This window comes from Bos mutus, chromosome X (assembly GCF_027580195.1).
Source record: "Bos mutus isolate GX-2022 chromosome X, NWIPB_WYAK_1.1, whole genome shotgun sequence".
NCBI classification, from domain to species: domain Eukaryota; kingdom Metazoa; phylum Chordata; class Mammalia; order Artiodactyla; family Bovidae; genus Bos; species Bos mutus.
Genome location: NC_091646.1, coordinates 110,439,201 through 110,467,037, shown reverse-complemented (window position 1 = coordinate 110,467,037; position 27,837 = coordinate 110,439,201). Strand labels below are relative to the sequence as shown.

The window sequence follows — 27,837 nt, the reverse complement described above, 5'->3', positions numbered from 1 at the left end:
GATCTTAGTTTTCTGAATGTTGAGCTTTAAGCCAACTTTTTCACTCTCCTCTTTCACTTTCATCAAGAGGCTTTTTAGTTCCTCTTCACTTTCTGCCATAAGGGTGTTATCATCTGCAGATCTGAGGTTATTGATATTTCTCCTGGCAATCTTGATTCCAGCTTGTGCTTCTTCCAAGCATTTCTCATGATGTACTCTGCATGTAAATTAAATAAGCCGGGTGACAATATACAGCCTTGACATACTCCTTTTCCTATTTGCAACCAGTCTGTTGTTCCATGTCCAGTTCTAACTGTTGCTTCCTGACCTGCATGTAGGTTTCTCAAGAGGCAGGTTAGGTGGTCTGGTATTCCCATCTCTTTCAGAATTTTCCAGTTTGTTGTAATCCATACAGTCAAAGGCTTTGGTATAGTCAATAAAGCAGAAGTAGATGTTTTTCTGGAACTCTCTTGCTTTTTTGATGATTCAGCGGATGTTGGCAATTTGATCTCTGGTTCCTCTGCCTTTTCTAAAACCAGCTTGAACATATGGAAGTTCACAGTTCATGTATTGCTGAAGCTTGGCTTGGAGAATTTTGAGCATTACTTTACTAGCATGTGAGATGAGTGGAATTGTGTGGTAGTTTGAGCATTCTTTGGCATTGCCTTTCTTTGGGTAGACATTTCTAAAACATAGTTAATTTTAAAGAGTTTACCCAAAAACTCTTTTTTTCCTTTGGTTTTGGACAATTTTTTAAAAGTCTTTATTGCATTTGTTACATATTTCTACAGTCTTATGTTTTGATTTTTTTTGACCACAAGGCATGTGGGATCTTAGCTTACTGACCAGGGATTGAACCTGCACCCCCTGCATTAGAAGGCAAAGTATCAATTGCTGGACCACCAGGAAAGTCTCAAACCAAAAACACTTATCTCATTTCCATTTACTTTAAAGTTTCATCATATCAAATTTTTTTCCTTGCAACAGATATAATAAGGCCTTATTTGACTTATTAGACCTAAGTACAATAAAGTATCATGCTTAATGTTGATGACTAAACATATGTCTAATTAGTTAGATCAACAAACTTTAATACCAGATAACAACTTAATATTAAATATTCCCCACTTCATATGAACCTGAAAGTCATTTTGGTCAGTTTTTTTTATATTTAATTTGTAAGCCGTTACCTTTAACTTGCACTCTTTATAAATTGAATTTTGATAATACTTTTAAGAGGTAGAAATATCTCACAGGTATAATGTGTACACAGACATATTCATTCAGCTTCATCTTTGGGGGGCATTGATTGGGGTTCTCCCCTTTTGGACTGATGGGGCATTGGTTGGGAATCTTCCTTTTTGGAACTAGGGAACTGTGACCCTGAGAGACTGATTTGAATTGTTTGCTTGATATTTGATAACACCAGCCATGAATAATTAAGTATGGATGATCAGAGCTCTGTTCCATCTTATAGTCCCTTGAGGTATTTTTGCAAAACTAAGAGATGCTCCCATTAATGAAAGAAAATGCCTCCCATTAATGAAAGAAAAGGATTCCCTAAGATCTTAAGAGCTAATGGCTCAGCTATTATTTCATAGTGAAAGCGAAAGTCTTGTCTGACTCTGCAACCCCATGGACTATACAGTTTGTGGAATTCTCCAGGCCAAAATACTGGAGTGGGTAGCCTTTCCCTTCTCCAGGGGATCTTCCCAAGCCAGAGATCAAACCCAGGTCTCATGCATTGCAGGCAGATTCTTCACCAGCTGAGCCACAAGGGAAGCCCAAGAATACTGAAGTGGGTAGCCTATCCCTTCTCCAGTGGATCTTCCTGAACCAGGGTCTGCTGCATTGCAGGCAGATTCTTTACCAACTGAGCTATCAGGGAAGCCCATATCATAGGGCCTTTTGCAGTTACTTTTATCTTAGGGGAGTGTCTATGTACATGAATGAGTATCTCATATTTGAGTCCAAATCCCTTTCTCTCTTCCTGGTTTTGCTGAAAGTGGGACATGCAAATGTGAGCAGATGATTACTGTTATTTGTTTGTTTAAATAGAAGTGGATATTTGGTAACTGGAAAAAAAGTTCCCTGAAAATAGCCCAAGATGGCTGGGTTTTGTATAAGCAGTTAGAGGATGAATTTGCATTTCTCTTCTTGTGCCTTTGAGATGCAAATGATCTACCTGGGCTCTCTGGAGTTTATCTAATCAGTTTGTGTTACTTGAAACTAAACGGGGGGAAAAAGGATGCAGGAATAACATTTAAAACAACAACAACAAAGAAAACCTCATAACTACTGGGAATGCTCCCTCTGCCAAACTTTAATTCATAAGCTTCCTAAGGGTTCATCAAGAATAAATAGTAAAGCCTTAGTCATCTGAGCAAGCAACTTTAATGTATTCCTACTGTTCTTTGTAAGCTAGAAAGTTTATATTGGTGGGGCTTCCGCCTGCCAGTGCAGGAGAACTAAGAGACATCAGTTCAATCCCTGGGTCGGGAAGATCCACTGGAGGAGGAAATGGCAACCCATTCCAGTATTCTTGCCTGGAAAATCCCATGGACAGAGGAGCCTGGCAGGCTACAGTTCATAGGGTCATAAAGAGTCGGACACGACTACAGTGACTTAACACAGCACAAGTTTATACTGTAATACCCAATTCATAACTGAGTATTTTAAAGAGAAGCTATGAGAGCTCTAGTATTTCCCGTTTACATGCTTATGTACGTATATACATGTGAGATAGTTCTACCTCTGGAAAGTATTGTCAAAATTAAATTTATAAAGAGCTCTATTTGATTGACTTAATAATAGGTGCTTACAAATTATATATAAAAGAAGTTAGACAAAATGAATTTCAAGTTCCTGTGAACAGGGAAATATTCCATTGAGTTAATACCTGACATTAAGGTTAGTTTGTTGATCTAATTAATATAGGCATGTCTTTAGAATCATCAAGATAAGTATAATACTTTTACTGAACCTAGGTTTAATAGAATTTCTATAAAGTCTTATTATATCTGTTGCAAATATCTGTCAGCAAGAACAATAACTTGGTATGATGAGATTTTTGAGTGAATTAAATGCAATTGAGATAAGAGCTTTTCAGTTCAGTTCTGCTCAGTTCAGTCGTGTCCAACTCTTTGCAACCCCATGAATCGCAGCACGCCAGGCCTCCCTGTCCATCACCAACTCCCAGAGTTCACTCAAACTCACATCCATCGAGTCAGTGATGTCATCCAGCCATCTCATCTTCTGTCATCCCCTTCTCCTCCTGCCCCCAATCCCTTCCAGCATCAGAGTCTTTTCCAATGAGTCAACTCTTCGCATGAGGTGACCAAAGTATTGGAGTTTCAGCTTTAGCATCAGTCCTTCCAAAGAACACCCAGGACTGAACTCCTTTAGAATGGACTGGTTGGATCTCCTTGCAGTCCAAGGGACTCTCAAGAGTCTTCTCCAACACCACAGTTCAAAAGCATCAATTCTTTGGCACTCAGCTTTCTTCACAGTCCAACTCTCACATCCATACATGACTACTGGAAAAACGATAGCCTTGACTAGATGGACCTTTGTTGGCAAAGTAATATCTCTACTTTTGAATATGCTATCTAGATTGGTCATAACTTTCCTTCCAAGGAGTAAGCGTCTTTTAATTTCATGGCTGCAATCACTATCTGCAGTGAATTTGGAGCCCCCCAAAATAAAATCTGCCACTGTTTCCACTGTTTCCCCTTCTATTTCCTATGAAGTGATGGGACCAGATGCCATGATCTTCGTTTCCTGAATGTTGAGCTTTAAGTCAACTTTTTCACTCTCCTCTTTCACTTTCATCAAGAGGCTTTTTAGTTCCTCTTCACTTTCTGCCATAAGGGTGGTGTCATCTGCATATCTGAGGTTATTGATCTTTCTCCCAGCAGTCTTGATTCTGGCTTGTGCTTCTTCCAGCCCAGCGTTTCTCATGATGTACTCTGCATATAAATTAAATAAGCAGGGTGCCAATATACAGCCTTGAAGTACTCCTTTTCCTATTTGGAACTAGTCTTAGGTAAACTCTATAGTAATACTTATGCTCTGAAAATTATCTGAAATAGTTGCTCCAGATTTTGGTAACAATTACTTGCCTCCTAATTTTCACTAGAAATTAAGATTTTTAAGATTTGAGGATTAAAATTTAAATATGGAATTAAAACTACTAAAAATAATAAAGGAAACATTTTACTACAGTGGGAAAGTGGGATAAATGTTTTGAGTAAAAAAAGGAGTTTTATGCATGGTTGGGCTGAGATTAGATTAAACTTAATTGAACTAATGGGTTTTCTTATTAAAAGTTTGGAATTCCCTGGCAGTTGAGTGGTTAGGCACCTTCACTGCCAGGGCCCAGTTTCCATCCCTGGTCCAGGAACTAAAATCCCACAAGGAACATGGAGCAACCAAAAAAAGAGTTGACTGAGGAGCTGCCATGGGGCCCACGCCATGCATGCCACCACTGCCTCCTGCCTCCCACACCAGGTCCTAAAAGGGGCCAAGCGGTGGGGGTGGGAGTGGGGAAGTGTCTGGAGAGGGCCTGGCAGATGTGCCTTAGCGGAGTAGCCCTGAACCCCCAGGGAACATGGGTGTGCTCCAGGCCAGACCATGCTTGGGCCTCACCCAGGACATGGTCCAGCTCCTGCAGAGTGGTGGGATCAAGACAGTGGTCAATCTGGTTTCTGCAGACCTGGAGGTAGCCCAGAAAAGTGGCTTGTCTTAAAGGTCTTGGTCACCCTGAGGTGGGCTCTGCTGGCTCAGTTCTCAGCTTTCCCCTTCAATGGTGCTGATCTGTTCAAGGAACTGAAGACTTCCACTGCCATCCTGTCCATTGGCATTGGAAGCCTGGACAAACTGCTTTATGCTTATCTCTATACTGGAGAAGTGACTGGAATCACAGGAGGCCCAGGTAGCAGTAAAACCCAGGTATGTCTTTGGGTGGCTGCAAACGTGGCCCACGGCTGCAACAGAATATCCTATACATCGATTCCAATGGCAGCCTCACAGCCTCCCGCCTCCTCTAGCTACTTCAGGCCAGAACCCTGGATCAGGAAGAGCAGGCAGGAGCTCTCCAGAGGATCCAGGTGGTGCCTGCATTTGATATCTTCCAAATGCCAAAGGTGATATAGGACCTTCCAGGTGCTGTGATTCAGCAGGTGAGCATTTCTTCAGGGACTCTGAAGGTGGTGTTGTGGACTCTGTCCCTGTGGTGCTCATCCCACTTCTGGGAGGTTCACAGAGGGAATACTTGGCCTTGATGCTGCAGCTGGCCCACAAGCTGAAGACTGTGGCCCAGGACCTCAGCATGGCAGTGGCAGTGACCAGCCACCTGATCTCAGACAGGGACAGCAGGCAGCTCAAACCTGCCCTCAAATGCTCCTGGAGCTTTGTACCCAGCACCCAGCTTTTCCTAGACATTGGCCAAGGCACAGGAGCCTCAGGCTGCCGGCGCCTGGCATGTCTGACCACATCCCCTCGTCTGCCAACAGGTTTCCAAGAAACAGTGAACACTGGGACCTGTGGGGCACCAGAGCAGAGCCCAGCATTACAGGGAGATCACACATGACTGAGATGTTGATTGGAAAAGAGAGAAGTATCAAGGCCCTCAAGTCCCGTATGCAGTGCTATTCATTGCCAGCAGCCCATGGGGCTGCAGAGAAGCTCTCAGGCTGGGCAGCCATCTCAGTCCTTAGGTCCTCTCTCCAGAAACAATGTAATTGGCAAGAGAGGATGCTACATATCTATACATCTATATCTATAGGTAAAACTAGGATTGGCTGATATGTTAAACTACATGGAAACATTGTCAAATGAGTGATAAGCCTCTTCAGATTATACATCATGAATAAATGATATTAATATAGGCATTTTAGAAGTTATATAAAGTTTCTGAAATTTGGATATGTCCTACTATAATGTTACAATCTTCGTTGTTATGTTAAAATGTCAAATGTCACAACAGCGGGGATAAGCTTCTTTGTCAGGAAGCATTGTGATCAGATTTTTAATTTTGCCTTTCTAAGAACTTTATCATTCATAGACAGATAAGCTGATGCTTTGAAGAAAAGCCACATCTTCGAGAAGAGTCACAGAAAGGACATTTTGAGGACAGGTGTCTGATGACTTTTAAATCATACTGCTAAAGTAGGTAAGATATTTTAAAAGACTAATGGAAACTCCGATTTCATAAAACTGTTAGTAAAAAGGATTAATGGATAGGACTGAGTAAACTGATGAATATGGTTATAATTTTTTTGGTTTTGCATGAAATATCACTAGCTTTTAGTCCGTGTTTTCACAGATGTTAGGAGACCTTTCCCCTTAAGTATATTTATGACACAGTCAGAAAGTTGAAATTAATAGATATGTATAAGAACTGGTCGCAAAGAGTTAGACACAACTAAGCAACTGAGCACAACACAGCAGCACGGAAACTGGAGCCAAAAGCCTAAGTCCAGCTACAAATGACATAACACCAGGGCTAAGGGGTTCATCAGGTTAACATAACTGTAGATAAAGAAGGAAGGAGAATTGTGCTATTTACAAAAGATTCTAAGGAATATTCCCTGCCCACAACTAATCAATTCCTTTCCAAAATCACCCCTCATCACCCTTGTTCAGTAAAACAATCGTCACCCCTTTCCCACAAGACTGGATGGACATTGACAGTGGGGAACTGTAATAGGGAATAACAAATCTGACTCCATATTAGATCTGTTTCTTTTACTTTAACCTTTGTATTTTGTTGCATTTGCTACAAGTTGATCACTAAAGGGATGTTGCCTATAGCTTAAAGTATACATAATGGCCCATCTCAGGGAACCTTGCCCCTATTCTTGAATGTTAAATTAAAATACCTTTGTTGAGCTCACAGGGAAGATCCTGACCCAGCCCACCTGTGAATGGCTGCAGGAAAGAAGAAATTAAACTTTCCCCTCTTGAGTCTTGTTGAAACTAGGAGATATTTGCAACAACTAATGACCTGTTTTACAAAATTGTTGTATCTTGCATTAGCAAATATGTAACTGAGCCTCTGATAAAATGGTGATATATAGTTCCATTTGAGATCAATGATTGTAAGAGTGTAATTCTAGATGTACAAAGCAGCAACAAGAGGGAATATTTTCCTGGACCAAAGGAAACTAGCAAGATAGGTGGTCCAGGGACTTTTGGCTACTGTTAATAAGGCCTTGTCCAGTAATAGCACATTGAGTGGCCTATAAGTGAAATCTTTGCCAACCTGGGGATGAGCATTCCTAGTATTATGGGACAAAATGGTCATGAAATGCCCCAAACCATGGTCAAACTTATGACCATAAAGAGGCCCTGCCAACTAAAAATCGGCACTTGCTATCTACTTCTGTGAGGATTAAATCTTGAGCCACTGCTGCTGCTAACCTTCAGTATCCCCTGAAAGGAGTTCAGAGTGGAGATTAGGAATGAGGCATCTGTGCTCTGGGAAAAAACTGGCAGAACAGGCCTTCAGATAGATACTTTTAGATTTTATGAGCCCAAATCCTTACATTTTCTCCTATCTAGAAAAGCACTAAAATCATTCATCGCAACATCTACTTTGACCATTGAGGAGAGAAATGCATTTTGAAGTACATAGGAGTGGCTGTTCTCAAAGCAGTGTCTGCTGGTGAAAGCGAACAGGACCCTGTGGGGACCTCTGCCAGGTTTATGATTAACCTCCTTCTCTGAACCTTTACTCCCTTTCTTGTTCAAAACTTGTTCTCCTCAAGATTGAGGAGTAGCAAAGAAAAGGAGACAAGATGTACAGTAGGAAGGAAGGGAAGCTGAGTAGACAAAATAATAGATGTCCACTGTGGCATCTATTCTATTAATAGTCCATTGTTGGATCACTGAAGGGGAGGAAGGGGAATGGAGCTCTCTTTAATTGGGCTTTTCTTATGTATCAGGCACAGTGCTAAGCATTTTTCATTTTTCATACATAATTTCCTTTAATTGCCACAATAACTCTATGAGGCAGGTGTTAATTTTAGATTCTGGAGTTGAGATTCAGAGAGGTTTACTGATTTGTCCACATCTGCATAGCTAGTAAGTTGAAGAATGAAACCAAGAGCATTTTGATTCCAGAGTCCATCATAGTGACTACCATCCTGTATTTCCTCCCATTCAGCTAACAAGATGTGTTGGCTTATGCTTCAGAAAAAAATAATCTCTGGAGTTTGGGTCAAGAATACATGCAATCTATTACTACTCAAATTATGAATATAAAAATTCTCTTTGAATCAAGGACAAATAGGCTGATACATTCTTCAGTATAAGGACTGGATTTTGTTCAGTTTTATTTTCTTGTTAATATCTCATCTAGTGCCTCGGACAAAGGGTATAGTGAAAGGCTTTCTAACTACACCTCAAAATGCTGATGCAATAAAAGATGGATAAATTTGACATAAAAATAAAATTTTTTTTTGCACAGCAGAAAACAATGTAGGTAAAGTCAAAGCACAAATGGCAAGCTGAGAAAAAGTATTTGCAACGTATTTCAGATAAAGTGCTAAAATTTGTAATATGCAAAGAACTTTTATAATTGAGCTTAGAAAGACCAATAATCCTATAGGGGGGAAATGTACAGAAGACATGGACAGCCAACTTATAGAAAGAGATGTAAAAATGACTCTTAAACTTAGGACAAGATGCTCAGCTTCACTCATAATAAAAGAAATACAAACGAAAACTCCCTGAAACACCACTCCCACCCATCAGAGTGGCAACAGTTCAAAATGCTGACACCACAATCTGTTAGTCACTTGTGTATGCTCCGTTTGCTGGAGAGAATGCAAAATTGTATGGTCTCTATGGAGGGGGATTTGGCAACATCTAACAAAACTGCATATGTGCTTACCCTTTGATGCACCAATGCCACTTGTCAGAATTTACCCTGAAATATACTTTTAATGATATGAAAATACATGTGCACAAGGTCATTCATTGCAGCATTTGCCCAAGAATAGGAGACATGTCAAATAAACTATGGGCATGCACACAAAGGAATGCTATGCAGATAAACTTACATCACCAGTAAAGGACAGATGTACATTGTCTGCCTCCGGATGGGTTACCCTAAGAAGAACACAGCATCACCTATTTAATATTCTGACCTAAAAATGCTTTAACATTTTCAGATTTGCAGACCAGTGAGTATGAGACCCTCCCCTGTGGATCCAAAAGCAGTTCCTGGAGGGCTTCGAGAAGGGCATCTTGTTTGTATTTATATGTGAAACAGAACTTATTTCTTCTGCAGTCCCCCATCTCAAAAAAAGGCAATTCCAAGCTTCCAGTTGTTCAGACCCAAAGATTTTATGCCTCAAGTTTCAATACCCACTTCTTGATAAACCATAAGAAAAACCTGAAATTGGAGTTAATCTTTTTGCATCAATATTTGACTTGGAGACCCTCTGCTCAGATCTCAGGTTTGGGGGAAAGAGGACAAAGATCTGACGATAGGCAGATAACACCTACTTCAAACCAAATATTGGCACTTTCAATACAGTATAGCTGGTACCCCTTAAAAAATTATGATATCATAATAAATTGAGTATTAGTTTAAGGAAATCCTTCATTTATTTCTCAGTGATATCTATAGCGCCAGAAGCTCATTGGGTGAGGCAGAGAACTTCAAAGAGCAGGTAGCACAGTGATAGAGGCCATACTTCCCCTTATGTTCCACTGGCAGCAATCAGTTACATGGCCCCACCCAACTGCAAGGGAGGCTGGGAAATGTAGTCTAGCTGTGTGCCCAGGAGAAGGGAAGTGGCTTGGTGAACAACTAGCCAGTCTCTACCTCCTTGGTGATATTAGATTGCAGATAATGTCTGTATATATGTCTATATAATATGATAATAGATTACAGATAATGTCTTCCCTCCACATACTGATTCACTAATATGAATCTACAATTATCAAATATTATGTATACTTTGCAAATTAAGATGAATTGGTTTATTTTTAATTTATTAAATGGATGACCTACACAAAACTCCTGACAGTGTAGAAAACCCATTAAGGACACTAAGGACACCAGATCTTAAGTAATGTTGCACTCAAGCCATATCAAGCCATTTCTCAGAAATTTTCCCTGGTGATGGCAATGGAGAGACTCCAAAAAGAAAGCTGGTGCCTATAGTGAGGAACAAAATTAAGTGTTGCTGAAGCAATTCTCAAGTGGTAGCTGATAACAACTGCACACCAGCTGTTCCCATTACAACACTTTTCCATAAAGGCCCAGATTCCAGCTTTTGTCATTTTTTTTTACCCTTTTCTTTCTATAATGGAATTTGTATATTTAACTTATATGGAGGCTCAAAAGTGAGCAGAGTAAGAAGGGATGCTCAGATTGGAAAACATAACTGTTTAAAAAAATGAAAAGAAAAAATAGTAACAGAACTGTAGCTAGGGTGGGCGTGATAGAAACAGCATGTGGTCACGTGATTTTGCCATTGCCCGTTTTCTCTCTTTGAGCTTCCACTCTGGTCTTTTTCAAATTACATTCATTTACTCAGCAGGTTCCTGACCCTGCTGGAAAGTCTTAAATCAGAGATCCTGACTTAATTGTTCTGGGGGCTGGAGTCTTAGGCTTTGAAATTGTTCAAAAGCTTCCCTGGTGATTCTCCTGTACAGCAGAATTGAGAACTACTGATTTCCTCTGTGCGTTGCCTTTTGTTTGGCTAATTTGGGTACTTGACCATACCTCTGATGGAAATGACTCAGATGAAATTGAAAATCCATACATTTAAAACTTAAAAAGAAAATTACACCTACCCAGGGCATGGTTAGAGTTATGACCTGTGCTAAAAATAACCTCTGGTCAGCCAAAAATAATGATCACAAAGTTCCTGCCCTGAAGTTCAGCTGATCTCTTCTCATAGGAGGCTCTAAAGGCCAAGATATTTCTAAATTATCTGGTTTCCTCAGTTGTATCCTTGAACAACTTTGTACAAAGATGGCGTGGAGCTTATCACCAGTTTTAGTGACTTGGGTATCTGATCAAGTAGGCAACCTGGGTACCTCCTGACCTCGTCAGTGAAAATGTAGCTGGTTCTTGGCAAGTACAAGCAGAACAGGTGGTCACTGGCATTGGTATCACTATTCCCTTTTCCTTTTTTTTTTTTCTGTTTGACTGCGATGCCCAGCATGTGGGATCTTAGTTCCCTGACCAGGGATTGAACCCGCACCCTTGTCAGTGGAAGTGCAGAGTCCTAAACACAGGACCGCCAGGGAATTCCCAAGATGACTATTCCAAATGCCATTGTTTGTGAAGGCTGTTCCACAAGCATGGCGGGTTGTTCTAAGACTTTGTCAAGTCCGACTGAACAGCATTCATATAAATAGGGTTGCTCCAAAATATCAATAGTGCTGAGGCTGAAAAGCCTTGATTAAAAGCAACCATGTCCACAAAGTCCAAAAGGAAGAACCATTTGGGGGACCTTTAACTATATAGATCAATTGCTGTCCATCACTGGGCATGGTTTTGCCTTCCAGGGATATTTGATGTTATCTGGAAACATCATTTTTGTTTGTTACAATGTCACAGTGGGGTGGGGGTTGCTCCTGGCATCTAATGGGTACAGACCAGGCATGCTGCTAAACCTCCTACAATGCACCAGACAGCCCCCTCTCAACAAAGAGAGATCCAGCTCCCAATGTTATGGTGCCAAGCAGGGAGAAGACCTGCCCTAAGATCACTTCTGTTGTGGCTGTTGGAGCCGCTGGTTTTGCCACCATCACTTGGCTTTGTGCTTTTGCTCTTACCCTTTGTGTCTGCCCTTGTATGGCCAACCCAGTTTGGACTGTCTAGACCTGATGCAGCTTTGGCATAGCAATAGGGTGGCTGTGAGGAGGGAACCTTGGCACAGAACCCAGCCCCTAGTAGATCAACACTGGGGAACAGGCCAGTTAACATCAAAGGTTCAGCCAGGCTTGGGGGAGACAAGCCACAGTCACAATTCAAGCTGACAATCAGCACAAATGACCCTGCAAAAGACATTTTGTCCTGCCAGGCATGGAGACAGAGTGACTGGGAATCTGGGGCAGTAGAGACTTTTACTGTAAAATCAGGCCATTTCCGTAAAGTCAGGCAATAGAGAAGATGGCTCCAGCTAACCAGCTGGGGACTGGGCGAGATCCTGGGGTGAGGCACCTTGCCAGATTGAGCCAGAACTCCAGGGAGAGGAGGGAACCGCAGTACTTTGCAAGCCAGCTGAGGGAGGATTTGAGACCGAGACTACAGCACAACTACGACGCAGGGCAGGTGGGAGGTTTGGGCTCAGTTCAGAGAAAGAATGATGGATGTTCAGTAACAGAGTGGGAACGCCATGAAGGAGGGCAGGTGGGGATGTGGCAAGCGCTGCCAAGCCCAGTGGTGAGCAGCGGGACACTGTAGCTGAGGACTGAAAAATAGTACTGACTCCATAACAGAGAGCAAGTCTCCTTTCCCCAATGCCACACATGCATGTGCAGGCATGCCTGGACACACTCACGTTCATGGTCTGCTTCATGCTGAAACAAAAATTGCTTAGTGACTAGAGCACAAACGATGGTGTGATCACTCACCTAGAGCCAGGCATCCTGGAATGTGAAGTCAAGTGGGCCTTAGAAAGCATCACTACGAACAAAGCTAGTGGAGGTGATGGAATTCCAGTGGAGCTATTTCAAATCCTGAAAGATGATGCTGTGAAAGTGCTGCACTCAATATGCCAGCAAATTTGGAAAACTCAGCAGTGGCCACAGGACTGGAAAAGGTCAGTTTTCATTCCAATCGCAAAGAAAGGCAATGCCAAAGAATGCTCAAACTACCACACAGTTGCATTCATCTCACACACTAGTAAAGTAATGCTCAAAATTCTCCAAGCCAGGCTTCAGCAACACGTAAACCATGAACTTCCAGATGTTCAAGCTGGTTTTAGAAAAGGCAGAAGAACCAGAGATCAAATTGCCAACATCCGCTGGATCATGGAAAAAGCAAGAGAGTTCCAGAAAAACATCTATTTCTGCTTTATTGACTATGCCAAAGCCCTTGACTGTGTGGATCACAATAAACTGTGGAAAATTTTGAAAGAGATGGGAATACCAGACCACCTGACTGGCCTCTTGAGAAACCTATATGCAGGTCAGGAAGCAACAGTTAGAACTGGACATGGAACAACAGACTGGTTGCAAATAGGAAAAGGAGTATGTCAAGGCTGTATATTGTCACCCTGCTTATTTAACTTCTATGCAGAGTACATCATGAGAAACGCTGGGCTGGAAGAAGCACAAGCTAGAATCAAGATAGCCAGGAGAAATATCAATAACCTCAGATATTCAGATGACACCACCCTTATGGCAGAAAGTGAAGAGGAACTAAAAAGCCTCTTGATGAAAGTGAAAGAGGAGAGTGAAAAAGTTGGCTTAAAACTCAGCATTCAGAAAACTAACATCATGGCATCTGGTCCCATCACTTCATGGGAAATAGATGGGGAAACAGTGGAAACAGTGTCAGACTTTATTCTGGGGGGCTCCAAATTCATTGCAGATGGTGACTGCAGCCATGAAATTAAAAGATGCTTACTCCTTGGAAGGAAATTTATGACCAACCTAGATAGCATATTCAAAAGTAGAGATATTACTTTGCCAACAAAGGTCCTTCTAGTCAAAGCTATGGTTTTTCCAGTGGTCATGTATGGATGTGAGAGTTGGACTGTGAAGAAAGCTGAGTGCCAAAGAATTGATGCTTTTGAACTGTGGTGTTGGAGAAGACTCTTGAGAATCCCTTGGACTGCAAGGAGATCGAACCAGTCCATCCTAAAGGAGACCAGTCCTGGGTGTTCATTGGAAGGACTGATGCTGAAGCTGAAATTCCAATACTTTGGCCACCTCATGCGAAGAGTGGACTCACTGGAAAAGACCCTGATGCTGGGAGGGATTGGGGGCAGGAGGAGAAGGGGACGACAGAAGATGAGATGGCTGGATGGCATCACCGACTCGATGGATGTGAGTTTGAGTGAACTCCAGGAGTTGGTGATGGACAGGGAGGCCTCGAGTGCTGTGATTCATGGGGTCTCAAAGAGTGGGACATGACTGCGTGACTGAACTGAACTGAACCAGTTGAGACCAACCATGAAATTAATTATTTGTATTTTTCTGTTGTAAATAGCATTGACTTCATTTCAAAATTACATTTCTCTATAAAGAATCTGCCTGCCAATGCAGGAGACCAACAGACATGGGTTGAATCCCTGGGTCAGGAAGATCCCCTGGGGGAGGGCATGGCAACTCACTCCAGTGTTCTTGCCTGGAGAATCCCCATGGACAGTGGAGCCTGGCAGGCTACAATCCATGGGGGTCACAAAGAGTCAGACACAACTGAGCGAGTGAACACACATAACATTTTAAACATAACATGTTCCTTATAGAAGATCTGGAACCTACAAAAGAATAAAAAGACAAGGAAAATATCTGCATTTTCATGATACATCTACTCATATCTCTATTAATGCTTCTAATAGAAGTATTAATATTAATAATATTAATATTATTCTTCTAGTCTGTTTTTTCATTGTGAAGATTCTACTCCTTTTCAGAGAAAATACTTTTCTTTCTGTAGCTTTGTATCCTAACATTAGGATAAAATCATTTCCTTTGCTATTGCAAACTCTATATGATTATTTTTTGTGACACTCTGGTTTTGTCTGATCTTAAAGCCAACCCATGCTCACTGTCAAAAATTTGGGAAATACAGAAAAATTGGAAAACATTTATATAATCTGTAATTCCACATTCTAGGGATAATCACTCTTGAGATGATGGTGGGTTTTTCCTGATCCTTTTTTTGCTTTAATGGCATCATTTATTCCAATGGTCATTAACTGATATTCACCTTATAAGCTGTTTGACATTTGCTAACATTTCAGGTAAATATCACCTCCCTGAATTTTTCCATGGCCAGGCCCTTGTCTCATTTGAATCCATAAGAAAATGCCTGCCAATGCAAGAGTCACAAAAGACACAGTTTTGATCCCTGGGTCAGGAAGATCCCCTGGAGGAGGAAATGGCACCCCACTCCAGTATTCTTGCCTGGGAAATCCCATGGACAGAGGAGTGTGGTGAGCTAGAGTCCACAGGGTCTCAAAGAGGCGGACATGACTGAGCAACTGAACAACCACAGCAACATGCATTGTCAGCATGGAATTTCATGTCACTTTGGACTCCTCCAGGTGATAAGCCACCTACCCAAGAAGTAGTGAATAGGGAAGCCTGCCTTTCCTGTTCATTGCTGCCTTTGCAGATAATATTTTTTCTCACTCTTCTTAGTGGAAATGTTTTGTGATATATTATATTTGGTGGCATGAATAAAACTATTCAAAATACTGAGAATCCAGAGCTCAAATCTCACTAGGGGTTTTGGTGATCCTTGTTTTGCATAATCCAAACCTTACTTTCTACATGCAAATCCATGTACAAACAAGAATTTTTGCTCCAGCAAATCTGAGGTTTTTGTCTCTAAAACTGCTAGTAATGGAGATATTTAACGGTAACACAATGTGTTGGGAGGAAAAATCAGCTTAAAGTCAGAAGGCTAGAGTTTGTCTTGACTTTGGTTACAAAACGATGGAAACTTAGCAAATTGTTTATCCTCCCTGAGCCTCAGTTTTCTTCTCTGTAAGATGGGGCTCCTAGCTACTGCACAGAGGATTAACGGAAACAACAAATATAAACAACAGTGTCTGGCAGGGGAACCCCTTTATTAGATGGTGGCAGTGAGTCAAGCAAACTGCTACATCACAGGCTGGCAACCTATAGTCCAAGGACTGAGTCTGACAGATTGCTAATTTTTATAAATAAAGCTTTATTGAAACATAACCAAACCCATTCACTCACATATTATCTATGGCTTTTGTGCTGTGCTCCAAGAGTTGAAGAGTTGTCAACTCTTAGGGCAATAGCTGTAGGACCCAAGATGCCTAAAATATTTACTATCTGGTTCTTTACAAAAAACTTCTTCCAGCCCCTGTGTTAAGTATGTGTATGTGCTCAGTCACTTCAGTTGTGTCCAACTCTGTGACCCCATGGACTGCAGCCCGTCAGGCTCCTCTGTCCACGCAATTCTTTAGGCAAGAATACTGGAATGGGTAGCCATTTTCTTCTCCAGGGGATCTTCCCAACCCAGGGATTGAACCTATGTCTCTTACGTTTCCTGCAATGGCAGGTGGGTTCTTTACCACTAGCACCACCTGGGAAGTCCCACCCTGTGTTAAGTGCCTCCCCCAAAGCCAGGAAGTGGATTCTGTTGTCTTACAGTTTCACAGGTGAGGAAACTAAAACATCAAGAGGTTAAGGACCATCCCAATGACAACAGCACTTATGGAGTCACATCTTGATCCCAAGTCTGTCTGAATTGGAAGCTTGTGAGCTGAGTAAGCTCGCTGTAATGCCTCTTCAATAGAAAACTGAGTTAGATCTGAACTCTTGTGATCCTGACTTCTACTTCTGTCAGAAAACTACCCTTTCAACCTCCGATAATGATTGAGTGTTGAAAACAGGCATCAATGTCTTTCACATTGATCCCAGCATGCTGTAGCCTGATGTTCAGTTACAAGAAGCAATAACAAAAACTGCTTCTCTGTGAGGGATCCTGTGGGTCAGGCTGAGGCATTTGAAGGGACTTAGGGAAATGGGGTGCTGAGGACTTTTGAAGAGCAGGGCTTGTGGTTTTATATCCCGGCCCCTCTTGATGGTTTCCAATATGTCAGCAAAAGGGGCAACACAGAGTAAACGTGCTGCTATGTGGAGAGAATACTGGAAACGTTCAGAGATTTGGGACATGATAGATTCACTAGCTACTAATTTGTGATGCTGTAAAGAGCAATATTGCATAGGAACCTGGAATGTTAGGTTGAAGAAGACTCTTGAGAGTCCCTTGGACTGCAAGGAGATCCAACCAGTCCATCCTAAAGGAGATCAGTCCTGGGTGTTCATTGGAAGGACTGATATTGAAGCTGAAACTCCAGTACTTTGGCCACCTGATGCAAAGAGTTGACTCATTGGAAAAGACCCTGATGCTGGGAGGGATTGGAGGAGAAGGGGACGACAGAGGATGAGATGGCTGGATGGCATTACCGACTCAATGGACATGGGTTTAGGTGAATTCCGGGAGTTGGTGATAGACAGGGAGGCCTGGCGTGCTGCAGTTCATGGGGTTGCAAAGAGTCAGACACGACTGAGTGATTGAATTGAACTGAATTCGTGATGACCTATGACCACTCTAGGCTTCAGGAGGTTACAAAGTAACTTGAAGCCCTGTATACCTCTAAGGAACTGATAGACGAAGCAAGACAGTGGGGAAAATGTATTTTATAAAGGTAGGTATCATCAAATGGACAAATAACACATTGTTGGGAAAATTAACCAGCGATGTGAGAGTCCATAAATCACAGAAACTAAGTCCTATACAATTGAAAAAAGTACATCAAATACAAGAATATCAAAACAGAGATGTCACTGGTAGACAAAATTGCCCTTTGCTGCTGATACACACAAAACAGGTGGTACTTGGGAATTCCTTGGTGTCCAGTGGCTAAGACTCCAAGTTCCCAATGCAGAGGATGTGGGTTTGATTCCTGGTCGGGGACCTAAGATTCTTAATGCCAAGGCACAGCCAAAAAAAACATAGTACTTTTCTATATGCCATTTATGTACAATTGAACGGTTCAGTGGCTAACTGAATGTAACTTTAAAGTTTAGGTTCTCAGTCACATTGCTGCTGCTGCTAAGTTGCTTCAGTCGTGTCCAACTCTGTGTGACCCCATAGACGGCAGCCCACCAGGCTCCCCCATCCCTGGGATTCTCCAGGCAAGAACACTGGAGTGGGTTGCCATTTCCTTCTCCAGTGCATGAAAGTGAAAAGTGAAAGTGAAGTCGCTCAGTCATGTCTGACTCCTAGCGACCCCATGGACTGCAGCCTACCAGGCTCCTCCGTCCATGGGATTTTCCAGGCAAGAGGACTGGAGTGGGGTGCACCAGTGCCTTTTCCTCTCAGTCACATTAGCCATGTCCTAATGTTCAGTAGCCACACGTGGCTAGCAGCTACCATATTGATATATTAACAGCAAGACATAGACCTTTTGTCATCACAGCAGGAAGTTCTGTTAGCACTGTTTGAGGGCTATGGTTATTAAGGTTGAGAGGTGGGCCTGGAAGATCACGAACCCTTTGAGAAACTAACAAAAGTCACGGGCCCTTTCCTAAGAAAATGTGAAAACACATATCCACGTGCTATTTTATATGTAAATTCAGGGTTGGTGTTTATGACTTCCTAAAGCTTATTCCTTGGTCATTTAGGGATTCATGAATTCAAGTTAAGAAATCCCTGAAGCCTTTTAAATATTTTAGTTTCTGGCTCATAATCTTATTCTTCATGCCAAATCCTATCAGATTCCCAGAAGTCTAACATTCAAGTGAATGTCACATAGAAAATCCTGCCTCTAATTTTCTTGTTCTCTTCACCAGGATGACTTTCTCTTCTATTCCACACTGGCCATATGGTCACTTCCTAGAGCTGACTTCTGTCCAGGAGGACATCTATCAACTCTGAAGTCTCAAACTCAAATATCTGGCACTTGAATTAAGGACTCCTTTCTTCCAACTCTCTCTCACTCACTCCCAATACTTCTCGGTTCCTCAGTTTTATCAAGACTCTAGCCCATTGGCCCCTACACTTTCTCCCTGCCAACCCCCTCTTTGTTTGTTCACCTCCTTCCCTATTCAGCTCAGGTAACTTGGAGCAACATGTCAACCACTCTACTACCAAGGTCTTCATTCCCCCTGCCTGTTGACCAGCTCTCAACTCAGCCTCCCATAAGCCCACCCTCATTGGGTCCACATATCTGCCTTTCCCCAGCTTCTTCTGAGGTTCTGAGGAACTTTAGAGAAAAAGCAGAGAATGTCTCAGATTTGCACTACAACATATTTATGATGTCTCCAGTCAACTGGGTCTTCAGTGTTGCTGCAACCCTATTGTGTTTCCCTTGTTAAATCTTTTTTCCATTTTCCACATCAACCACTTGAGACATTCTCCAGTTACCATATTATCATAAAGATGTATGTGCATAATGGCAAGAGAGTAGAAATAAGCCATGTCCATTTGAAAGGAACTAATACTTAAATAACTTATGATGGAGAAGGCGGTGGCAACCCACTCCAGTGTTCTTGCCTGGAGAATCCCGGGGATGGGGGAGCCTGGTGGGCTGCCGTCTCTGGGGTCGCACAGAGTTGGACATGACTGAAGCAACTTAGCAGCAGCAGCAGCCTCTACAAAATGGAATAATCCTGCTTAGCTTAGTTGCTCAGTTATGCCTGATTCTTTGCAATCCCATGGACTATAGCTCACCAGGCTCCTCTCTCCACAGAATTTCCCAGGCAAGAATACTGGAATGAGTTGTCATTTCCTGCTCTAGTGGATCTTCCAAACCCAGGGATTGAACCTGTGTCTCCTGCATTGCAGGCAGATTCTTTACCCATTGAGCCATAAAATGGAATATTGTGTACCTATTAAGAAAATGGAAAGGTCTTCAGGATATGTTGTTTTAAGTAAAATTAAGTGAAGGTTCAGATTAATATTGTTCATTTCCTTTCTTCTCGTGGGCACACTATGTGCAGTAACAAACTACAGTAAGTCCCCTACATATGAACAAGTTCCATTCTGAGAGTGTGTTCATAAGTCCAACAAAGTAGCCTAGGTACCCAGCTAACACATAGTTACTATATGCCGACTATAATGGGCTTATAATACTTTTTGCACAAATAATACCAAAAAAAAACACAAAAAATTAAAAATTTTAGTCATACATTATACTACCTTGAAAAGCACAGTAATACAGTAAAATAGCTTGCATCGAGTTAACAAGCAAGAAGATTTGCTGACTGGAGGAGGGAAAGGAGATAGAAGATGGTTGAGTTGAAGGCTCATCAGCAATAGGAGATGGAGGGCAGGCTGCAATGTCACTCACACCTAATGTTGATGGCCCAGGTTCTCATTCCTTCCTGGAATGAGATACATGTTAGCATCTGTGAAAGTTCACAACTTGAAAGTTCATATGTAGGGAACTGGCTGTATGACGCCTCAGCAGCTTAATATAATCCATATTTATTTCTTGCTTATGGCACAACTCAGCGTGAGTCAGGTGACTCAGAGATCTACATGCCACCATCTTAAATCTGTAGCCTTTGAAGTCACAGCCAAAGAGAGACAGTGCAAACACTGCTCAGGAATTGTGGCGCTGGGGGTTGGGGGGACACAGAGATGGTGTAATCAACCTCTGCCCACCTCCTATTGGCCAGACTTAGTCATAGGGCCTCAACCTAGCAGCAAAGGAGGCTGGGAAATATAGTTTTCCTGTGTTCATCAGAAAGCGGAAGAAAGGGGGAACTTGGTAACCACAGAATATTGCCTCTGCCACACTTACATTTAACTAAGTAAGGGGAAACAGAAGAGAACATTTAGTTAAATTTGCTTGTATTCACACTTAAATACTTAGTATAGAAAAATTATAATCATGTTGCAGGAAGAAAGAGATGGACAAGGCCAGGGGTAGAAGTTAGACATCTCTGTGTGGATGTGCATGTGTGTGTGTGTGTGTGTGTGTGTAAATTACTGAGCCAGATGATTGTGCTTAAATATTCAGCACAATACCATTTTTCAAAGAATTAAACAACATGGCAGATGAGTAGAACATTCTCCACTCTTCTCAAACCTGCTACCACGGTGTTGGCTCTCTGCACTTGGCTATCCTCCAACTTCATAGAGAAAACTGAAACCATCACAGATCACATCCTCCTGGCCAAGTTGTTCTACAGGCAGTAAGGTCTGATTTTAAGCTTTGTGTCCCCAGAGAAGCCAGAACTCCCCAGGTCTGGTGACACACCCCCCCCAGGATTCTAGGGCATGGTCCACCTCACCGTCCATGTGCTGTGTACGCATGGTCATACTTGTCAGTTTCTAGTCTGTCTCCTCTGTGATACTTTAAACTCCTGGAGGACAGCAGACCTGCATACTATGTGGATGCCTCTATCCCAGCAGAGCTGGCTGCAGTGTCCCCAGCCAATAAACATGTGTTTGAATCAATGAAACAATGAATTAACCCAGTAAAGGGTTAGGACATGGCTGTTTTTCAACACGTGGAGTGTTTCCCTGCTGAAGAATAAGTCTAGTTTGTGACTACATGAAATACTGTTTCTATTTCTATTTTCTTCTAAGTGTAAACTGGTGATTTTTGCAAGAGTCACATCCCATGCCCAGAAATAATGGCTGTTATGATCATGCTGCTGCTGCTAAGGCGCTTCAGTAGTGTCCGACTCTGTGTGACCCTATAAACGGCAGCCCACCAGGCTCCCCCATCCCTGGGATTCTCCAGGCAAGAACACTGGAGTGGGTTATGATCATAACAGATGACAAAATAAAGCCTACAGTTTCTTCTTTGAGGGTTGAAATGTTCACGAGAAATCATAATGAACAATCTGATTTATAATAATTTTGTAAAATATGTATAAAGCATACAGTTGATATAAATATTTTATTAGTTTCTGGTGTATATCAAAGTGATACAAATATATATATATATATATGTGAAATATATCAGTAATCAGTAAGTCTTTGTTGATTATTTTATTTGCATTAGTATATATATATATATATATGATAACCCCAATGCCCTAGTTTGTCCCTCTACCCACCATCCCTCTTCAGTAACCATACCTTTGTTTTCTCAGTCTGAGTCTGTTTCTATTTAGCAAATTAGTTTACAACTATCAATTTTTAGACTCCACCTAAATGTGAAATCATATGATATTTGTCTTCACTCTCTGACTACATTGAGCTTGCTCATCCCAGGTACATCCATGTTACTGCAAATGGCATTATTTCATTCTTTATTACGGCTTTGTAATAGTCCACTGTGTATATGCACCACATCTTCTTTTCCATTCATCTGTGGGTGTACATTTTGGTGGCTTCCATTTTGGCTATGTGAATTCCACTGCAATGACTGTTGGGGTACATGAGTCTTACTGACTTATGGTTTCCTTGGAGTATATGAATAGGGTGAAACTTCCAAATATATGGTAGCTCCATATGTAGTTTTTTAAGTAACCTCCAACACATCTCCTCAGTGTCTGTTACAAATTGCATTTCCAACAATGAAGTAGGAGGATTCCTTTTCATTCCTGCAGTAATTCTTTGTAGATTTTCTGATGGTGTCTAGCTTTGATATGCATATCTCTAAAAATTAGTGATGTTTTGCAATGTTTCATGGGTTTTTAAGAGGAAAGAAGAACACTGCAAATATATGCCTCTTAAACTTGGTCTTGAAAGACAGCCCTGATTTGAATTCTTTTTTCACACCCTTCACCAGTGCATTTCTTGAGGGCAGGTGATTTTTAGAGCCCCGTGTGTGTGCCTGCTAAGCAGGGTGACAATATACAGCCTTGATGTACTCCTTTCCCAATTTGGAACAAGTCTGTTGTTCTATGTCCCGTTCTAACTGTTGCTTCCTGACCTGCGTACACATTTCTCAGGAGGCAGGCAACGTGGTCTTGTATTCTCATCTCTTTAAGAATTTTCCACAGTTCGTTGTGATCCATATAGTCAAAGGCTTTAGTGTAGTCAGTGATGCTGAAGTGGATGCTTTTCTGGAATTCTCTTGCTTTTTCTATGATCCAACAGGTGTTGGCAATTTGATCTCTGGTTTCTCTGCCTTTTCTAAATCCAGCTTGTACATCTGGAAGTTCTCAGTTCACATACTGTTGAAGCCTAGCTTGGAGGATTTTGAGCATTACCTTGCTAGCATGTGAATCAAGATTGCCCGGAGAAATATCAATAACCTCAGATATGCAGATTTATACCATCCTTATGGCAGAAGTGAAGAGGAACTAAAAAGCCCCTTTATGAAGGTGAAAGAGGAGAGTGAAAAAGCTGGCTTAAAACTCAACATTCAAAAAAAGAAGATCATGGCATCTGGTCCCATCACTTCATGGCAAATATATGGGGAAACAATGGAAATAGTAACAGACTTTATTTTTGGGCTCCAAAATCACTGCAGATGGTGACTGCAGCCATGAAATTAAAAGATGCTTGCTCCTTGGAAGAGAAGCTATGACCAACCTAGACAGCGTTATTAAAAAGCAGAGACATCACTTCACCGACAAAGGTCCATCTAGTCAAAGCTATGGTTTTTCCAGTGGTCATGTATGGATGTGAGAGTTGGACCATGAAGAAGGCTGAGCGCCGAAGAATTGATGCTTTTGAATTGTGGTGTTGGAGAAGACTCTTGAGAGTCCCTTGGACTACAAGGAGATCCAACCAGTCCATCCTAAAGGAAATCAGTCCTGAATATTCATTGGAAGGACTGATGCTGAAGCTCCAATACTTTGGCCACCTGATGTGAAGAACTGACTCATTAGAAAAGTCCTTGATGCTGTGAAAGATTGAAAATAGGAAGAGAAAGGGGTGACAGAAGATGAGATGGTTGGATGGCATCACCGACTCAATGCATGTGAGTTTGAGCAAACTCTAGAAGATAATGAAGGACAGGGAAGCCTGGTGTGCTGCAGTTCACGGAGTCACAAAGAGTCAGACAGGACTGAGTGACTCAACAAGTCCAGAAGGGTCCCATTTTTTTAAGGATGTAGTTACAGGAGGTGTCCACAAGGCAGCAGCATTTCGCACTGCCCCACTGTGTCTAGATGAGAAACCAGAGGTTAGGGAAAGTCATGTTCCTGGTTTGTGAATTCTAGTGTACTATGCCAAGATAAACATCCAAGGGCTAGGGTCTCATTACTTGTATTTCAATATTTTATTGTCATAAAGGGGGTTAATATGATGACTTTATTTTAGCCATACAGCATCTTGATTGAGGTATGTATGTACACGGGTATACTCCGTTGGGTTCTGTTTCCAGATCAGTTATTACAGAGTGTGAAGTGGGGTGGCCTTAGCTAAAGAGTAGGTTTTTTGTAATTCTCTATTTTCACTATAATAGTGGATGCACCTTCATAAGGCCATCCTGATTTATCCCCCCGCCCCACAAAAAACATCCCCTTTGATCACCTACAGTTTGTTTTCTAAGGCGGTGAGTCCCCTTCTCTTTTGTAAACAAGCATTTTTCTGTCGTTTTAGACTCCAGCTATAAATGGTATCATATGATATCTGTCCTTCTCTGTCTGACTCACCTCACTGATTTTATCAGGTCTAGGCCCCTCCATGTTGCTGCAAATGGCATTATCTCATTCTTTTGTATGGCTGCATGACATTCCATTCTATAGATGCACCACATCTTCTTTTTCCATTCTGCTATGGATGGGCACATTCATGGTTTTCATGTCCTTGCTGTTGTAAATAGTGCCGCAATGAATATAGGACGGCATGTGTCTTTACCAGTTATAGTTTTCTGGGAATATCTGCTTAGGAGTGGAATTGCAGGATGATAGGGTACTCCATGGGCTTCCCTGGTGGCTCAGACAGTAAAGAAACTATCTGCAATGCAGGAGACCTAGGTTCAATCCCTGGGTGGGGAAGATTCCCTGGAGGAGGGCATGGCAACCCACTCCAGTATTCTTGCCTGGAGAATCTCATGGACAGAGGAGCCTGGTGGGCTACAGTCTATGGGGTTGCAGAGAATTGGACACGACTGAGAAGCTGAGCTGGAGAAGGCAATGGCACCCCACTCCAGTACTCTTGCCTGGAAAATCCCATGGACGGAGGAGCCTGGTAGGCTGCAGTCCATGGGGTCGCTAAGAGTCGGACACGACTGAGCGACTTCACTTTCACTTTTCACTTTCATGCATTGGAGAAGGAAATGGCAACCCACTCCAGTGTTCTTGCCTGGAGAATCCCAGGGATGGGGGAGCCTGGTGGGCTGTCATCTCTGGGGTCGCACAGAGTCGGACATGACTGAAGCGACTTAGCAGAGCGACTGAGCACAGCACAGCACAGGGTACTCTATGGGTAGTATTTCAAGGTACCTCCGTTCTGTGCCCTGTAGTGCCTGTTACCAATTTCAGCACAGAATGGAAGTGTTGCCTTTTATCCCCAAGCCTTGTCCCACATTTATTCTTATATTTTACACGATAGCCATTCTGTCTGGGGCCAGCTGATACATATGTACGCATGTGTACTTGGTTTGGTTCTGTTTCCAGATCAGTTATTAAAGAGTATGAAGTGGAGTAGCCTCAGCTAAAGAGTAGGTTTTTTCTGATTCTCCATTTTCAATATTGTAGTGGATGTACCTTCATACAGACTACCTTATTTATTCCCCTCCCCCCCTCTACAACCATACCGTTTGGTCACCTTCAGTTTTCTTTTCGAAGGCTGTGATTTCTCTTCTCTTTTGTAAACGAGTATATTTTATTTGTAGCATTTTAGACTCCAGCTATAAGTGGTATAATATGATAAAAGTTGTTCTGTGATTTACCGCACTGAAGTTTATCAGGCCTAGGTCTCTCCGTGTTTCTGCAAATGGCATTATTTCATTCTTTTCTATGGCGGAGTGATATTCCATTCTACATAGGCATCAGTCTCTTCTATTCATGGGATTCCCAAGCAAGAATTCTGAAGTGAGTTGCCATTCCCTTCTCCAGGTGATCTTCCCAACCCAGAGATCGAACTGGTGTCTCCTGCATAACAGGGAGATTTTGTACCATCTCAGCCACCAGGGAAGCCCCATTTCGTGAAGACAGGTGATTTTTACAGCTCCGCAGACCTTTTGAATAATAAGTGTCCTTAAGGTCATGTTTTATCGATGTAGTTATAGAAAATTTCCACAAGGTGGCAGCATTTTCTGCTGCCCCACTTTGTCTATTTGGGAAACCAGAGGTTAGGCTGGGTTTCCCTGGTGGCTCAGATGGTAAATAATCTGCCTGCAGTGCTAGAGACCTGAGTTCGATCCCTGGGTTGGAAGATCCCCTGGAGGTAGGGCAGCTGCAACCCACTCCAGTATTCCTGCGTGGAGAATTCCAGTGGACAGAGGAGCCTGGAGAGCTACAGTCCATGGGGTCCGAAAGAGTCGGATGCAACTGAGCACACACACAGAGGTTAGGGAAAGTCGTATTTCTGGGTTGTGGATTCCAGTTTATTGCTCCCAGACAAATATCCAAGGGCTAGGTTCTCATTACTTGCATTTCAATACTTTGTTGGCATCTAGTGGGTTTAATATGATGTGTTTATTTTAGCGGTACACCAACTTGATGCAGAATTACACGTACACATGTGTACTCCTTTGAGTTCTGTTTCTAGATCAGTTATTACAGACTGTGAAATGGAGTAGCCTCACCTCAAGAGTAGGCTTTTTATGATTCTCTATTTTCAGTATTATAGTGGGTGTGCTTACATAAGGACATCCTTGTTTTCCCTCTTTCCCCTCACACCATCCCTTTCGATCACCTTAAGTTCATTCTAAGGCTTTAGTCCCCTTCTCTTTTGTAGATGGGTATATTTGTACCATTTGAGACTCCAGCTATAAGTGGCATCATCTGATCTCTGTCTTTCTCTGCCTGACTTACTGCACGGACTTTTCTCATGTCTGTGTCCCGCCAGGTTGCTGCAGATGGCATTGCTTTATTCTTTTGTATGGCTGACTGATATTCCATTCTATAGATGTGCCACACCTTCTCTTTATACATATCTGTTGATGGGCGTTTCGGTTTCCTGAACTCTACCCGTCAATGCAGTAACACCCTCCCCTTTTCCACGTTTCCTGACATTCCCAGATGCTTTGGGACATCAAAATCTTCATCCTCCTACTGTGAGTTCAGGACTAGTCATTTTCCCAATCTGAGGTTGTTTTTGAATGTCAGCGAGTCCTACTCAGTTTTGGTGTGTGGCCCACCAGACCCAGCAAATGTCTTCTTGCCAGGGTAATTCTTCCCTGGGGTGGGGCCCGGTGGGCCTTCAGATCAGGTACAGCCAAGCCTGCCTTAGCCCTCAGTGGTTTTCTTTTGTCAGTGATCACTGAAATCCTGGTTTTTGTTAGATCTAAAGGAAACAGAAAACATAATATTGAAAAAAATGCCCTCTGACTTATCATGCCACAGCAAGAGGTAAATCTCAAGTTTACCTTTAAACATGTCATTTCGGGGGAAGTTTTTGTTGTTGTTGGTCATTTATTGCTGAGACAGTTCTATCCACCATATCTCCCCCTTTAAGCCACTTTCCTCTCAGTCCCTCTTTAGTGGGCCTGAAACCCATTCGTTTGATACCCACTTGCCCTCTGTACTGAAGATGGGAGTTGGGCCCCTCTTGGCCCCCAGGCTTTGGGGACCCACCGTTACCAGAAAAGTGAGTTGCCTCTTGATCTGAGTCCAGTGAAAAACACAACCAAGCCAAAGATCAGGAGAAGGAAGAATTTATTATTACTTGTTTCAAGTAAGCAGAAAACTGGGCTTCTTTCCCAAAGCAATGTCTCCTGGAATAGCACATCTGTGAAGTTTTAAGCTAAGGGTACATGCATATTCATGAAGGTGCTTGAGCAAAAGCAGAATTCAGCATAGAATTGGGGCCAAGGTGGACAGAGTCCAGGCTTTAGTTGATTAAAGTCAGAAGGGTCAATATCATCATTCCATCTGCCGCCTATGTGGGGACATTAGTCCCTGCAGAACTCAGAGACTGGATCAGATTGTGATACGTATCCCTTGAGGAGGAACTAGAAGTCTGGGAGATAGTGGAGAACAGAGGAGCCTGCCAGGCTACAGTCCATGGGGTCGAAAAGAGTAGAACAGAACTTACTGACAGAACAATTGTCTCTTGACTGCTTTCCCTTCGTTCCTGCATTCCCTCACTTC

General features: G+C 42.3%; 1 pseudogene; it reads left to right on the top strand.

Annotated features, from left to right (window-relative positions):
- Positions 1-4,588: 4,588 nt before the first annotated feature.
- Positions 4,589-5,569, top strand: LOC102282707 (DNA repair protein RAD51 homolog 4 pseudogene; annotated as a pseudogene).
- Positions 5,570-27,837: the final 22,268 nt, after the last annotated feature.